Below are 14981 nucleotides of genomic sequence, written 5' to 3' on the forward strand. Positions count from 1 at the left end.
TCTGACTATCCAAGAGCATGGGAGATCTTTCCATTTTCTAAGGTCTCCTTCAATTTCTTTCTTTAGTGTTCTATAGTTTTCATTGTAGAGGCCTTATATCTATTTTTTTAGATTGATTTCCAATTATTTTATGTTTTTGAGGCAATTGTAAATGGGTTAGTTTTACAAATTTCTCTTTCAGTGGATTCATCCCTGATGTATAGAATACATTTGATTTATGGGTGTTGATTTTATATTCTGCTACTTTGCTGAATTCATTTATTAGTTCTAGAAGTTTCTTGTATCCTCTAAATATAGAATCATGTCATCTACAAATAATGATACTTTGAGTTCTTCTTTTCCTATTTGTATCCCTTTAATTTTCTTCTTCTAATTGCTCTGACTAGAGTTTCAAGGGCAATATTGAATGTAAGTGGTGAAGGAGGGCATCCTTATCTTGTTCCAGTTCTTAGAGGGAATGCTTTCAGTTTTCTCTATTTAGAATATTGTTGGCCTTGGGTTTAGCATTTGCAGTTTTACAATGTTGAAGTATGTTCCTACTATCCCTAGTTTTGCTAACAAAAAAAAAAAAAAACTAAACAAACAAAAAACGAATACATAGCTGGAGCTCTAACATGTCCACATAAATATGTGCCTCCTCAACAGCCAGATATATATTCATTCCATCTCACCAGCCAGTGAGCTTTCAGATCCTGAGTGTACCCTGGTCTGGCACAACTACCCGCCAGGAAGCAGCTCTGCTCTGCTTGGGAGCATAATACCCAACTGGCCAACCCACAGCACCTTCTTGCACAGGGGCTCATAAGAGAGCCTTCTACACAGTTCATCTGCAGCAACTTTAAATGTTTATGCCTGTCCCATTAGCTAGCTGGCAGCACCCTCACCAACAAAAACATAGCAGCCACAAAGATTCCCAATTGTGCTCATTGAGAGAACCACAATCACTGACCAGGATTAGAGTTGAAGGAGCAGGACAGACACTATACTCCTGAGCCAATACAGAATCAAATCTAATATACAATGTCCAAGTGACACTTGTAGTTATCTGCAGGTCCACACCTGTAATCTCAGAAGCTGAGGCAGGAGGATCACAAGTTGGGGGCTTGCCTCAGCAACTTAGCACAACTTTGTATCAAATAAGAATTTAAAAGTGCTGGAGATGTAGCTCAGTGGTAAAGTGCCCCTGGGTTCAGTCCTCAGTACTGGTGGGGGTGGGGCAGAGATCCATGCAAACAGAAGAAAATAGTGAGTGGGAGTAGCTATACTCATATCAGATAAAACTGACGTTAAATCAAAAACTGTAAGAAGAGATAATAAAGTCCTTACATATTAAAATTCAATTCATCAATAGGACAAAATAATTGTAAATATATAGGCACTCAAGAGCAGATCACATATAAAGCTAGAAAGAATAAGAGTTTTATCTGTTGCATCAAAGATGTTAAGTGTCATTCCTGAAGAACACCATTCAGGAATGACATATTTGAAATATGATGGACATATTTCTCATTTGGCAATATTGCTATTTTTTGGACACTGACATATTGATTACTATGTTTTGTTTGTTTTCTGGGGGTGATTATTATAGATAACTTTGCTTTCTGACTAGATTGTAGCTACTGAGAAGGATCAGATATTGTCAACATTTTTCATATACAGTAGCACAAAATCCCTTCTCAAATTGATAACTAATCCCACTACTAACACTTATTAGAAATTTTTGCTGAATAATTCATCCATGGAGAAGCAACCGTACAGACAATTTTTTTGAGAAATGAAAACCAGTGGAAATGGATAGTAATGCTGCAAATTCTGGTGACAGAGGGATCAGCCACACTCTTTCAGGGAGCTCTGCAGAAATTGCCTTTAATGATATTTTTCTATATGGAGATACTTAATAGCAGATGAACCAAGACTTAAAAGAAGAGAGCATGATAGGCCCACTTTATAAGTTATAAACGCAGGATTCTGGTTATAAAACCAGAAGTTTCAGTTCAGTTCTTTTCTGTAAAAATGATAATAAAAATTCCCATTTGAAAAAAAATTATTTTATTCTGCTTATTTCCCTTCCCCAGCGGAATGCATTACAATAATTATTACACATATAGAGTACAAGTTTTCATATCTCTTGTTGTATACAAAGTACATTCACACTAATTTGTGTCTTCATACCTATACTTTTGGTAATAATGATCATCACCATCATTTTTAACCTCATGTCTCCTACTTTCTCCTCCAACCCCTATGCCCTATCATCTATTCCTCCTATGCTCCCTCTCCCTATTCCACTATGAATCAGCCTCCTTATATTAAAAAAAAAAAAATTGGCATTGGGTTATTTGGGATTCGCTAACTTCACTTAGCATTATTTTCTCTAACTCCATCCATTTACCTGCAAATGCCATGATTTTTTTCTGTTTTATTGCTGAGTATTAGAAAAAGCAATCATGAAATTCATCTGGAAAAATAAGAGACCCAGAATAACTAGAGCAATCCTTAGCAGGAAGAGTGAAGCAGGTGTACTTTCTAAACACTAATTCTTGTTTTTAAGTTTATCTTATCATTAATCAGTTCTCTTAGAACTATAGAATATATGAGGAAAAAAAACAAGTAGATTCACTTAGTTTCAAAGGATGAGTCATTGATAATTTTTCTTGAAGAAAGCATGAAAGGCAGGAGGGTACTCTGGAAGCTGCCAGAGAAAAATGATTATTTAAGCCAAGATTAGTTTGTCATATGGATGACAAAAACAGATGAGTTTCTAAATCTCAGTGACTCAAAAAAAAAAAAGACTTATTTTTTTGTTCCTGGTTAGTTCACTTTGCATTCAGCCAGTTGTCCAGGGCAGCTTGTCCACATTCCATGTCCACACCAATCTATGTTTCCATAGTCCCTGCAGTCCTTGCATTAAGTGTTTAGACCTGGAATTGTCTTATGACATTTTACTGGTTGAAACAAGTCATATGATCATAACTAACTTGGAGCTGGTGGGGGAGTCCTATGTTCCTGTGCACTGAAAGGGGGGAACACAGTCGATAAACAACATCTTTCTAATAAAGATGTATGTATATCACTGACGTTATGTTTGCTCAAATTAAAGTAAGAGATGAAGGTAAATAGTGTTCTCTTCAGAGGTAACTAAGGCCCTAGCATAATTAGAAAATAATTTATCTTTTTCCGTGTACCAAATTGTTTTCGAAACACAAAAGATGGCCTCTTGTTTCTTATCTTATTTCATGACATGTTCCTTGAAATTAAAGGTTACTCCATAAATGTCAAGGTCAAAGACTCTTGGTCTTTCCTGAGTCTGGAAACTCTGAACTATTTAGAAAATGATAAAGTGGTTTCTTGGAAATTTCTTCACTAATGTAGTTTCTCAGTTTTTCTAATGCAATATCACAAGCTAGAGATCAATTAACTACTAGAGATCACATGAAATAGTGATGGTTTTAAAGTATTTGTGCTTTTGACCCATAGCCCCTGAATTTAAAAGGTTGGCAAAAAATACAAAATAAAATAAAATATGGGTATTTTAATATTTAATATTCACTTTTACATACTATCATGTTTAAAGAAGTAGTATGACTCATCTGGTAATAATGCAGTGAATATTACAACAAATTATTTTAAAAATGAAACCCATAATGCATCTGGATTTTTTATTTTTTTAGTTTTTCTTCATTTTACCCAGGTTTTCCTCATTACTTTGCCACTTGTGGTCTTCATGTGGGACTAAACACTCTTTATGTTCTCAAATACAGATATAAGACCCATGCAATATTAAAATATTTTAGAGGTTTCCTTATTTGTACCAATAATAGAATGTTTTAGAGTTACTCTTATTCCTATTTAATTCACAGTATAGATTAGCATGAGTCGTATATGGAATACTCACAAAGCAGTATGTGAAATTTGAAGATCAGAGGAACTGGAGTTAGAATTTAAAGTAAGATTTCTTAAATATGAACTTGGAAAATTTGTGTTTAGGTAACCCCTTTCATCCTTTAATTCTTTTCCCTGTTACTTTTCCAATACTGAAATATGATACTTTCTCTTAAAAAAATCTATAAACCTTAAAAAATATTTTCCTTGTCCAAAAGGTTATTTTTTGAATTGCATTAATCTCAGTTCTCTTTTCTTTAAAATAAAAGTAGTTTCCTTTCATTCCATGCTAGGAATAAAGGTTTTTCAAAGGACATGCAAAAGAAATAGGTATAATATTAATTTATCTCTTCAAACTCCCATTTGAAACTATCAGGGCTTTTTAGTTTGTGAAATAAAATATCTTTAAAGTACTAAAATTCTCTATCCATTTGAATAATTTTCCTAAATTACCATAACATAATAACTTCTTTCAGATAGTATATTGTATTTTCTTCAATTAATAAAAATAGAATATCGAGTTTATTTACTTGCTATAATCTAATCAGCATATACCAAAGCGATTAAAGAAATTTAAGTCATTAAAGTAATTTAAGTAATTAAAAAGGCCCTGAGTTTAATTTGAGGATATTATATGAACAGAAAATATCATGGCTATTTTGGGACCACAAGGGAAACGAACATGAACATTGCTTTATAAGGTTATTTTGTGTATTCTTTTGAGAAAAAAGACTCCAGGGGCAGAACTTATTTATGTATTTGAAATTGCATCTTATTTCTCACCTCAGGTATCTCTCCATAGGTGCCAAGTGTAATACATCAATAGCTGAACAGCTCACTGACCTAAACTCTTCTTGCTCATGCCTGGCTGAGCTACCCAAGAAGCTGCTCAAATTTCAGGCCCTTGTAGATCACTGGTCATGGCAGATGTTAAAATTTGGTTTTCTCTCAGCTCCTGATTTCTTCTATCAAAGGATCACTCTTAGTTGGTTCAACAGGAGCTGGTGAATCAGATAATTAACAAACTTCACTGTCTGCATAAAGCCAAAGGGGGAGAAAAGATTTATTATTTCATCATTGAAACCTCTAACAGAAAAACTCAGGGGACCATTCCTTCAAATGAGGATGGTAAGTAATTTTATGGACATTGAGAAAATTTATTAAAAAAAAGTATCAATGTAATGTCTCATTACATTATATTATCGACAGAAGATCCCCAATAAATTATGCTTTGTTATTTTCTGATCCACTTCTTATGCCTAGTTGACTTAGAAAAGTCCAGTCCAGAAAGTCCCCTGGCCATACTTGCTCTGTGTGTGGCAGTCATATGTGTTGACTACCATCCTACCAAGGAAGCGATATAACTCATTTGCAAATAGAAGCTCTAAGAGCTGAATGCAATTCATCTTCTTTCCTGCTCTTCATTGAATATTAAAGGAATATTTCAACATGGAGCCTCCGATGTACTAGAATTCTAGAGCAACTACCATGAGCAAAACCCCCAGTTGATCTAAAGTAGGTGTGAGTATACATGAGAAGTATATTTCTTTATGTTCATTCACTACAATTTTTCCCTGCTTACCTCATCTTAGCATCTATCTTCAGATATACTGTGTTCTCTGAGAGTGAGCTCAATTAAAAAAAAATTAGTTGAAGAGTCATGAAGATGCAATTGAACTGTACGAAAATGGAGTGTGAATCACATTTTATTAATGCGAACTTAAATTCAGAGAAATGAGTTGTTGCCACTAGCAAACTGTTCCTTATTAACCAGCTAATTGATATTAAGAACCCAAAGCATGCTTGCTAGACAGAAAGCCAGACAATCTGTTAAATATTCATGCTGCTCCTAGCTTCTCCAAGTGCCCCCATTTCTCTGACCATTCTTTCTCATGAAAATCTTGACGGAATTAGGGCCTATGTATCCCCTACTCTAGCAACACTGTTCTTTTCCTGATGGTGCTCAGTCGTTCCAATACTGCTCCCTGGACTCTCACTTCTGCATGACCTTGGCTGTCTCATCTCAAGCAGCCTCTTTTAGGGGTGTAGCTCTCTCTTGATCTCTTAGTATACATTTCCTTTTATTCCATGAGAAACTTAAATGTAATTTTAAGACAGCTCATTCGGGCCCCAGGTTGGCTGGGTCCAAATGTTTGTCTGTATTTTGCTAACTTTAGGGCAATGAAAAATTTAGTTAAAATTTTCTAATTTTCATCCTCAGAAGAGAATAAGCAAACAGTACTTTCTAATTCACAGGAGGGCTATGTTAAAGATTAAATGAAATAATCAGCATTAACAGTCTTACCCAGTAAGTGCTATAATTACCTCCTAAACCAACAGTTTAGAATATATGAAATTCACTACTGTCTTCCCATGGCATTGTGGGAGAATCCACAGTAGTCCAAATACCCATCAATTTATCTCTTTTATAAAATTTAAGAAAGAGCTTCTTAATGATAACAAATAGGACTTTTCAATTCTACTTTCTGGCCTTTATCATAAAGGCCCTTTTCCATAATTTACTGACTATAGGTCAGACTGGCCCAGAACACCTTTGATTCTAGTTCTTCCAGTGTGATATATGTTATAGGCTGTTTTATTCAGAAAATTTAGACTTACATGCATAATCATCCTTTGGTTGGCCAGCTTTTAAATAATTAAATGAAAGTCAATTATTTCATTATATTCTTAAGATCTTTGGCACTGGCAGAATAATATCTTCAAATCTTTGGTTATCTAATCACTCTTCTCTGGTACACTGCAGATAAGGGAACTTGGTCTATACTACTACAAGGCTTATGAAAGAAATTTAATAGAATAATTTCCAATAGAATAATTTTCCAAGGGAAATGTGCATGGGCTTTGTTTTCTGTTGTTTTTTTAAATTTTATTTCAAATCTTAATTCATTAATTTTTGAATTTTGGATGTATTAATTTATTACTGTTCAGTTCACAGTCTTATTGAATTAGGGCAGTGGCACAGTTTAACCAAAGACCAAAGAAAGTACCCTGGGATGTCATATGAGACATAGGTTTATTGACCTAGATAGATTGCACCTCTGTTCCTCACAGTGCTTTGAAAATAGCACCTCTGTCCCCCTTTATGTATTTTCTGGTGATAGTTGGGAAATGAGTGACACTTGTCTTCTCCACTGTGCCCTCTGCAGTTCCACACCAGTTAATACAAGGGAAAAGCTTTCTGAGTAAGGCTATGGAAGCAGTGACATCATTAGATTGCTTTGTTCCTTATATAACCAGCATTCCAAGGAGTAGGTGTCCTGGTGGGCACTCAGGAAAGGAGTTTGTACATATAATACTAGTCTGCCCTGTTTGCAATATATGTGGAAAAGAGAGTCAGTGTTCTTCAAGATAGTATTTATCTGGACATTGCAGTTTGGGCCCACCCTTGTTCCCTTGCGTTGGATGGGTTCTTGGGACATTTCAGGAACCAGGAACAAAGTGCTTTACCATAGTCTTCTGTTTTTTTTTTTTTTTAACAATTTACTATGGAGATATTCTGTCTAATTGAACACTATTCAGTTCTCTGCTTTGGAATGGAATACAATCAAAAGTTTAGAAAAGATTTCGTACTGATCTTATGATTGACTTCAAAGATACTATTCTCTAAATGGTTTGACTTAAAATTCTTCTGTACCTGATGTATAGAAAACATTTCTCTTGCTTTAAATAAAATTTGAGTTTTATATATAGCATAAAATGATGCTAAAATATATAAAAAAAATAGGAGACATTGACAATACACAGGAATTCTGACATAAATTTTGGAAACCTTTTGTGTAAGAAAGGATTCTTTGATTTAGCAGATACTTTTAAAATACAAAACTACATTCCATTCAGAAGAAAATTATAATGAAGTTACATAAATAGTCTTGTGTCAAAATCAAAGTTTCGATTTTAAATTGCTGGACTCCCATGTCCCATTATATTTTTAAGAGGAAATGATGATGTGCAAGTAACAAAATCTACCTGAAGTAAAAACAGTGTCTAGAATATTTTCTTTATCCAACTGGTGAAATGCTTGACAGCCTTTGAATTATAATTATTGTGTAAAAAAAAAAAAAGAACACAAACTGAAAAGGTTGTGATCATTGGCAGTGTGTCTTTTTCCTAGCTCTGGAGATTATGTGTCAGCTTAATTCTGTGTAATATGTGATCTAGCTACAGCTTCAGTTTAAACAAACTCTCATAAGACAATGTCTGATTTTTTTTTCATTTGCAAAACTACCAGGCCAAGATTAAGCAGAAAGCAGAAGTAAACCACTCTTTTTGTCCCCTTTTCTGGTCTTTCTTTGCCATTACTAAAGAAAGGCTGAGAGACTGTATCTTTAAAACATAATATGACATGGGTACAGAAGTTGGGGTCCAAGGCACACCTATGTGTAATCCTGGTAAAACCTTCACATTTTGAGTAGAGATAAAAAAAAAAATCTTACATCTTTAGAATCAGGATTAAACGACACTAACTAGCATTTGTACAAACTGCAAAACATTATCCCATAATATAGGGTACCCTATATACAGCTCAATCCCCAAACCTGGGTGAAGATACTCTTTAAGTCTTTAGTATATTATGCATAAGTAATAATTCTTCAAAAAACAAAAATATGCTATCACAAATTTTTACATACTACCCAAAATAACCAAGGAAATAGAGAGATAAGATATCATGAGCAAGAATTATCACTTGCAGTAGAAAATAACTACCAGCAGTCTGAAATTGGATCTATCATACACAACTTGAAACAACTATGCTCACTATGTTTACAAAATAAAACACATGATCAAAGCAGTTTTTAAGGAAATGTAAACTATTTTTAGAAGACTTTAAAAAGAGTGAGAGGATTTCTAGAATAGCCACAACCAAGATTGTAACAGTTGATTAAATATAAATTATTAGAAATCTTTGTAGAGGGATCAGTGAAGTAGAATATATATGAGGTATAAATATCCAAAATAAAGACAAAAGAAACAAGGGCAAATAACAGAAGAATGTTAAGTTAATAAGATATATAACAGGGAGGTCAAAATTCTAATTATTTGGAATGGTAAAAGAAAAAGAGAATAAGAAGAAATATCTAAAATTTCTTGAAGAAATCTAAGTGTAATTTCAAATCAAATGAAACAGGACAAAAACAACCAAGGACAACAAGTATAAAGAAATCATATGCAAAATATATCACTTTAACATTGTGGAACATTTAAGAAAAAAAGCTTCTACTTTAAAAAGCTAGAAGAAAACTGAGACTCTCTTTAAAGTATAAATATTTGGACTGTCCAATAACTTTATAACAGAGAAAATAAAACATGAATCCTCAGTGTGCTGAAAGAAAATCACTACCAACCTGCCCCAAGCAGCCCTGTGACCTTAGCAAGTATGTCTTTCAAGAACACAGGTGTCACACAGAAGTTAACAAGATGTAGCCACAAGAAGTAAACATTGTGAAAGGAAATAAAAGTTGCTCTTCAAAAGGCAGAAAACTGTCATCGTATGGAAGTTTAGGGATGAGGGATAAAATTGACAATATGAATGTAAATATGATTATTATAATACTTGCATATACATACATATATGTGTGTGTAAAATATATATGTATGTGAATAAACAGACATATTTTACACACATTTTTGTTTATTTGAACACTATTCAGAATATCAAAAGTATTCTTGGAAATATGTATATGTGTGTATGTGTTTGGGTGTGTCAGCATAAGTCTTCATGTAGGTATGCAAACTCACTTACTGTGGGACAGATCCACTAAATAAATTTACACTTGCAGAAAGTAAGGTAAGAGAGTTTAGGAAAGAGAATAAAATTGCATTTGATTTCCTATGATTGAGTTTGTAGTTTTTATGCAATTTTTTTCAATACTTCTATTGAAATCTAAATGTAAAGTAATTAAAATTTAACAACAAAAATAATCACAGTAACCATATTTCAAGTATGGGGCTTGTGGCTACTATATTAGGCAACACAAATATATTTCTGTATGGCAAAATTTTATGCAAAACATTGAATAAGAATAAATAACAAAATTGTATTATATACTAAATAACTAAGAAAACATGGATTAATTTTAAAACATAAACACACAAGGGTTGTTGTTCAGTATTAGGACATGTTTTGCCATTATTAAAATAAGTAAAAGATGAATAAACTAATAAAGGAACGAGTATTTCTAGTTCTTTTATTGGTGTGGTCTCAGGGCAAACAACTGTGTCCAAATTTGCAAAAACTAAAAGATGAATGCAGAGCCTCATGGCTTTTTGAAACAGAAATCCAGGAACACAAAACTACATGGGAACCAGTATTCAGGTAGGAAAACCTAAACTGTAACTGATAATTGTGGGAACTCAGTAACAAGCCTGAAAGATAAGAACTCCAGGGAGACCTAGTTATTGTTAGCCCTTGCCATTTTGTGATTTTACCTCCAGCAGCCGGACTAGCTTCCCACCATGATTATCAGAGAAAAATTCCTTTGTGCTCCCAAAGGACTAGGGCAAAGGGAATTATTTTAAACATCCCAGGTCATTCTGTTCTTAACAAGGTCTGCTCTCGGGAGAAACTGTCCAGAACTTAACCTGTGAGGTTTTGTCAGAGTCTAATATACCTAGGAAAAGGGAAATGGCCCAAGTTAAGACAGCTGTAACAGAAATACCCAAACACCAACTCACTCTGTTCATCCTGTCTCACCTCAGAGGATAAGTAAGTAAACCTGGGAAGCACATGTGAAGCTCACATCCCAGAGATTCAGGCTCAATTAAAGTCTGAGCTGTAGGTTTGGGACTAAAGAATGCTTCTCCTTGCACACTATTCCACCATATCACTAAGTTCTTATTTACAGCCATCCTTTTTTAAAAAAATTTGTTATTATTATTAGTTGCTCAAGACAATACAATGATCTTGACATATCATACATTTGATTCAAATGGGGTATGAATTTTCATTTTTCCACGTGTACAGATTGCAGGATCACATTGGTTATATAGCCACGTATATACATACAGCAATACTAGTGTCTGTTGTATTCTGCTGCCCTCCCTATCCCCTGCTCCCCTCCCCTCCCCTCCCATCACCTCTCTCAACTCAATCTACTGTGACACATTTCTCTCTCTCTTTTTTTTTTCCTTCCCCCTCACACCATCATATATGTATTCTGTATAACAATGAGGGTCTCCTTCCATCTTCCATTCAATTCCCCTTCTCCCGCCTATTCCTCTCTTCCCTGTTTAGTGGTAATCTTCTTCTCATGCTCTTCCTCCCTACTCTGTTTTGAGTCACCTCCCTTATATCAGAGCAATCATCCTTTTTTATCGTGAACATCATGAGCAGCTATCAGGGAAAAAATATGCGACATATTAAAGGCAGACAAACAAACACACACACACAGTTTAAAGAGAGAAAGCGATAGTACAAGCCTGAGGATCAGTCTCAGATGGAGGCAGAGGTGTTAGAATTATCATACCTGGAAATTAAAATAATCATGATTACTTTGTTAAAGGCTGTAACGGATAAAGTAGCTGATTTGCAACAGAGTTGGAAATTCTAAGAATCAAAAATAAATGTCAGAATTAAAAAGCTCAGATGGAGAAATGAAGACTGTCTCTTATCGATTTAATGGCAAAATAGAAAAGGCTGAGGAAAGAATCCCTGAATTGGAGAATATCTCAGAAGAAAGTGCCAAGATTGAAATGTAAGGGGAAAAAAAGGAAAAAGAAAAAGGAAGGAAGGAAAAGAAGGAAGGATATCCGAGAATTGTGGGACAACTATAAAAGATTTATGTCTATAGAATGGAAATTCCAGAAAGAGTTTTTCCAAATGAATATCAGACACTCAATTGCTGACGCAGAAATCCCAGAGAAACTCCAAGGAGGATACATAGAAAACAAAACAAAACAACAAAAAATTCAAAACACGCAGGCATATGATTTTTAAACTATGGAAATTCAAAGACAAAATATCCTGAAAGACGTCAGAAGGGAAACCACCTTACCTATAGAGGAACAAAGGTAAAATTAAACCTAATTTCTACTCAGAAACAATGTATGCAAGAATAGTAAAAAAATAAATATATGGAGAGATAATCCATGCTAAAACAAAGAAAAGAAAGCAGGAGTAGCTATAATAAGTTCAGAGAGAATAGACTTGAGATCAAAGAATGTTATCAGGAACAAAGATAAGTATGACATATGAGAATGGGATCAATTATCCTTTGTATGTATCCTAACATGGATGCACCTAACAACAAAATCTCAAAATACATGAGAAACCAACTGATGGAATTACAAGAAGAAATAGATGAATACACTGGTTACAGTTAGAGATTTTAATAAGTTTCTTTCAGAAATGGACACAGCAGGCAGAAATCAGTAGGAGCATACTTAAAACACAGTACCTCCATTAATCAACTGGATATAATTGACGTCTATAGACTACTTCATTAAATAGCATCAGAATACATGTTCCTCTTAAGCTCACATGGGATATTCGGCAAGATAGAACACATTCTCGGCCATAAGGCATATCTAAAACAATTTAAACAATTTAAAGGAATGAATAGCACACAATTTCTGTTCTCAGAGCCTAATGGAATTAAGGGAGAAATCAATAACAGAAAGGTAAATTTAAAAATCCTCAAATACTTGGAGAGTGAATAATACTTCTAAACATCTGCATGCAAGGAAAAGAAAAAGAAAGAAATTTTAAAAATACCTGAAACTAAATGAAAATAAAAACACAGCTTATTAAAGTTTCTGGGTTGCAGAGAAAGAATGCTCAGAAAATTTATAGCATTTGAATGTACATGTTAGAAAAAAATATATATAAGTAAAGTCAATAACCTATGGTTCCACCTTAAAAAATTAGAAGAGAACAAAAAATTAAATACAAGGTAAGCAGAAGAATAGAAAGACCATTAGAACATAAACCAGTGAAATTGTAAACAGGAAATCAATGGGGGAAATTACTGACAGTGCAATCTAGTTCTTTGAAAAGATTAATAAAATTGACCTTAACAACAACTGCAACAATGACAGTAACAAGTTGTTGTAACAACATCACAAGAGGAGAAATTACTAATGTCATAAATGAAAGTGGGGTCATCCTGGCAGGTCTCATGATTGTTAAAAAGATATTATAGAAATACTAAGAAAAACTCTGAACATAAATTTTATAACCTACATAAAATGAAACAATTCAACAAACAAAAGTTAAGTAAGATGAGATAGAAGATCATATGTGGTTTCTATCTACTAAATACATTGAATCAACATTTAAATGCCTTTGTTAGTGGTACCTACCAGACCAATGTTCGACCAAACAATTTAGAAAGGAACTATATCAATTTGCAGCGATTTTTAAAATAATAGAAGCAGAGGGGATACTTACTTCCCAATCCTTTATAAGAAGACAACATTACTTTATTACCAAAACCAAGCAATACCCAAAGATTTGGAAAGTACAGACTGATGTCCATCATAAACATCAATGTCAAATACCAGACAAAGCATTAACAAACCGAATCCAATACAGTGTAAAAAATTTAAACACTGTGACCAAATGAGATTACTTTATTTATGGAAAGTTGGTATTCCAAAAATCAATTAACGGGCCTTAGGATGTAACTCAGTGATACAGTGCTGGCCTTCACACACACAACCCTGAATTTGGTCCCCAGGATCACATACACACACAGTTTATCAATTAAACTCTCACATTTATTGATTTACCTAAACTAAGCATAGAGATAGGAACATGCTCAAACACACAGTCATATTGACAAATGTAGAAAAGCATTTCTCAAAATCCAATGCTGCCCCAAAATAAAAACTATCAGTATAAAAAGGGAAAAAGGGTAATTCCACTAACTTTCTAAAGAATATCTACAAAAACCAATAGCTTAAGATCATACAGGTTGAATATACCTTTTTCAAAATATTTAGACACAGTTTTTGAACATGCTCAAACACACAGTCATATTGACAAATGTAGAAAAGCATTTATCAAAGTCCAATGGTGCCCCAAAATAAAATAAAAACTGTCAGTATAAAAAGGGAAAGAGGGTAATTCCACCAATTTTCTAAAGAATAACTACAAAAACCAATAGCTTAAGATCATACAGGTTGACTATCCCTTTTTCAAAATGCTTAGACACAGTTTTTCTGGTTTGAGAATTTTGGGGGGGCAATTTGGAATATTTATGTTACATAATTAGATGTCTTCATGATGAGAACTAAGTCAAAAAATAAAATACTTTTGTATTTTGTATATAAACAGCCTGAAGTTCATTTTGTACACATTTTTAATAATTCTGTGCATGAAACTGAATTTATGTACATTGATTTATCAGAAGCAACGATGTCACTATCCACCATCCGTGTCCTGTATAGTCTGTGGTGATTTGCAAACACCATCATTATTGACTCTCTATTTGCTACCAATAAGCAATAATTTACTTCTACCTATTCACACGTAAATACTTAATCAGGAAAATATGGCATATATGTTAGCTCTTCTGCACTGTGACCAAATCACCTGACAAGAACAAGTTAGAGGAGGGAGAGTTTGTTTTGGTTCATGATTTCAGAGTTCATGGTAATCCCAAACCATTGCTCTAGGCCCAGGAGGAGGCAGAACATCATGGCAGAAGAGTGTTGCTCCATTCACACCAGTTGGGAAGCAGAGGTGTGAGGTGTGGAAAGAACAACAGGAAAGAAAACCCATCACTGGCACAACCCCAGTGATCCAACTTCTCCAGACAACTTCTCCCACCTTCCTACTATTATCATCCTGTTAGTTCATTCAAACTAGAATGGACAAAGTAAGTTACAGATCTCTTAATTCAATCATTTTCCCTCTGAATATTCTTGTATTAGCACAGGAGCTTTTGGGAGATGCCACATATCCAACTCATCACAGCATGTCAGTAACCCAGTGAGAAAATAGTTAAGTATTCAGCATCGTAACAGTGCAGTACAGTAGCATTACCAGAGCGCCCCTACCAGATATTAAGCAACAGCAGCAGCAAATGATAAAAACCCTCAGTCCTCACCTTTGAAGTTGTATTCATATTAAAAGGTTA

This window comes from Urocitellus parryii, chromosome 12 (assembly GCF_045843805.1).
Source record: "Urocitellus parryii isolate mUroPar1 chromosome 12, mUroPar1.hap1, whole genome shotgun sequence".
Taxonomy (NCBI): domain Eukaryota; kingdom Metazoa; phylum Chordata; class Mammalia; order Rodentia; family Sciuridae; genus Urocitellus; species Urocitellus parryii.